The sequence below is a fragment of the Aptenodytes forsteri genome, unplaced genomic scaffold (genome assembly GCF_000699145.1).
Source record: "Aptenodytes forsteri isolate BGI_AS27 unplaced genomic scaffold, ASM69914v1 Scaffold104, whole genome shotgun sequence".
In the NCBI taxonomy this organism is placed as follows: domain Eukaryota; kingdom Metazoa; phylum Chordata; class Aves; order Sphenisciformes; family Spheniscidae; genus Aptenodytes; species Aptenodytes forsteri.
In genome coordinates this window covers 1,346,655-1,350,167 of record NW_008795943.1, presented here as the reverse complement: position 1 = coordinate 1,350,167, position 3,513 = coordinate 1,346,655, and positions in this window count along the sequence as shown.

The window sequence follows — 3,513 nt, the reverse complement described above, 5'->3', positions numbered from 1 at the left end:
CCCTCCGAGCTGGGGGGGGAGGACTGAGCGAGCGGCTGTGTGATGCTCAGTTGCCAACTGAGGTTAAACCACAACAATCCCTCAAATAACTCTAATGCATGCTTTGAACTACAATGCAAAAGCATATTCTCCCCTCTTGGCTTTATGAAACTCAGCTATAAAGTCTCTGGACCATTTTTCATATGTTCTTTCCTATCATCCAAGTCTTCTCTATAAAAAGAAGAAACAAGGACTGGCATTTCAGAAAATGCAGACGTGGATTTAAGTATTATGCAGTGAGAACAACTACTCGCTGGGGACTTAGAAAAGATCAGCGTAGCTATTGCAACATAAAACGTAACTGAGATGGAAAAAAACTCATCTTCCATCCTGGACGTTTATTGCATATGTTAGAGTCCCCTGTACATCCAGCCATCACTGATGCTCAAAGGAATTTTATAAGGAGAAAAAGAACAGAACATTCTCAAGGAAGCCTCTGCAAAGAGAATTGTGATCTCCAGGGTGAGAGCTTGCGTCATTAAATGTCTGACATCAGATTTCATTGCAGGCGATAGTGAAATTCTCACCAACTTCAATAGCAAAGTCTGGGCTATAGGATCCCCCCCCCCCGGCCCCATCACTTTCCATTGGCCTTGCTCCTTGACAATGAGATTAGTGTTACAGAAATAGACTGAAGCTTTAAGAAGCACGTAAAGGAAAAGATTTGGCACTATGTTTGTATTTGTCCTCAGCTACCAAGAGCTTCACTGTTTTGAAAGAGCGGAGGTCAGCGTACACACAGACAAATCTGGAGTGCTGGGCTGTACGCTGGTTTGAATCACACAGGCAGGGTCGCAAACCCCACAGCCCCATTCCCGACAAGAGACATCACGAGATGGAGTCACTTACTTTTCAGTGGCATTATGCACTGTGATATGCTAACACACCTGAACCCGTGCTGCAACTGCAATCCAGGGCTTTTCCGGAAAGCAGTAATACCTAATTTTCCTGAAATTTTCAAAATACTGTTGCAAGGGACAGTGTAGGACAGGGTTGAGATGCCAAATCTCACTTTGCCAAGTCAGCGTATAGCACCATTTGTGTGAAACCAGACCCACCTTCAGAAAGGCGGGCTAACGAACTGAGCCATTTTGCCATCCTTGCTTTGAAAAACTAGAAATTGGTAAAACAAAGTAACACTTAGGCTTGGTGTATCTAAAACTGCTCAGCGAGCCCAAACGCTCTTCCAGGCAGTGCCCAGCGGTGCAGCCAGCCGGCCAGGGCTGCACACATGCAGCTCCCTGGGGAGGCGGCGCAAGGGGAGCCAGCGGCCCCCTCCAAGAAGCATCCCCCCCCCATCCCAGGCCTGACTGGGTCATTTTACAGTACACTGATAACATTGGTTGAGGTCATAAGCTTTTTTTTTGTTTTTTAAACACAAATGGAAAATATCTTTTATCATGCAGATGCGTAATTGACCTCCTGACAAAGGTTAGCATTGTAGCCACAAAACACAATGCACAGCATGATGAAGCAAGAAAGTATTTTGTAAAGTTTCTCTTTTACTGAAGAAACAGTGATATCCAGGCTTTAAAAGCATAATAAAAATGTAAATTAAAGATATACCTTAATGCAGCCAATAAAATTCAATTTTAATCTAAACAGTTTTTAAACCACATGTTACAGTAAGTATGTTTTATAAGGCCACCTAACCTCACAATTCCACATTCAGCTTATTTTTTTACCTGGAACACTATTTATTTTTTCCACTGTTTAAAGATACTACAAATGTTATAATGACCTTCCTTAAGTGTTATAACTGCTTTCCTTAACTGGCACTTCCATTTTTATGGGTGTCTGAAAGAAGCAATTAAAAAGTTTAAAATAAAAAGTATCAGACAAATACATGATTCATGCTGCAATTTTCCATATGCTGACTACTGCCAACTTTACAACTTGGCAGATGCTGGGAATATCCCAGCTCTACCCTTGCAGTTCTCCTCCAGGACCATCAAGAAAACATTGTCAGGCTTCAAACATCAGCAGGATCTCTGGTGTGCTACAGGTAAGCCCCCAACATATAAATGCTTAACCAAACCCTACTGTAGCTTACTAGACTTTGAAGTTTTCCGATTCCCACTATTCTTGGGCACATTTCCCCCCAATCAACTTTGAGAATCAGGTGAAAGAAACTCGAAACCAGCATCAAAAACAGGGAAATCTCCTAGAAGTCAGGTGGGAGGTGAGGATGTGCTGTTCTCCTTGCAGAGCATTTGATCCTTTACAGAGGCTCTATTTTGGGTAAGGCCCAGGTCTGAGTTTTGAGCTGTTAATCTAAGGCAAGGCAGCCTGCCCCCCACTAACAAGGAGGCTGCGTGCTGCGAGTTTCGCACGTGCAGAGACTGTTCCCGTCCTCGCACGTGTTACAGGCTGTTCAGCAGCTCCTGGCAAGCTCCTGCCCAAATCATTTGCAGCTGCACAGCTCGGCTGACCCTGGCACTCAAAGCGAGTGATGATGGAAGCGCCTGAAAGCAAGTCAGCACAGCTCCATCCATTACACAGGCACTGCCTGCCTGCCCTGGCCTTTTCTTTGGCAAGTTTCCCCTGTGAGGTTTCTGGAACTGATGCTTTTACAGCACTTACAGCCTTACCTCTGTTAGTGTTTCCACATTTCCTCCCTCCCATGGTAACACCCTCGTAATAATTTCCCATCAAAAATGTATGTACTATATACAAGACTAAGAGCTACCTGTTGCAAAAATCATTTAAAGCGATTTGGTAAAATTTAGAACATGGAACTTTATTTTCCTATCAGACCATCAATATATACTGCAAAGGACTTCAAACAGACAGCACTGAAAAGCATCCTTGTTTAAATGCTTTCACAAATTAAATGGCATTCATTTTCTTCATACACCTAATTTAAAGCAAAATGCCTTTGCACAGCTTTGTGCTTATTCGGCAAGCAGAGAGGTTGTAAGACTATGGTGATTACCTAAAAGGATCAGACATTTGATGCTACATGATTGCGTTGAAGTCGGCCAGTGTTTTGGGAATCAAACAGTCCCTCTGAACACTGCTTTTTATGGCAGAAAAATACATGCTGTCGAGTACCACGGAAAGTAAGACACATGCACAGAAAAGAGCAGAAAAGCAGGGTAGGTTAAAGAGAAACTCACATGAGTCCTAAATGCTAATTCTTTGGACCTGATACCCCTTCAGCCGGACACTGCCGAGATGGTCCACATGGCCTTTTCAACAAGCCGAAGGCTGGAGTAAGTCACTGCAATTTCAGCTTTGTGTACTGGGAGTAATTTACGCCATTCACTGGTAGGTGGCAACACTATACAGAGATAAAACACATGTGCAGACAGCTTATTAAAGTGATAAATAGCCCGGGTTAGCAGAGAGGTGGACACCAAAAAGACCATTTCCTCAAATTTATGGTTAATTCATTTTTTGAAGAAACGTGGCTAAGTCCTTCCTTATCCTTTTTCGTGTACTGGCCGCACTCAAAAGTCTGTATTTCCTTTT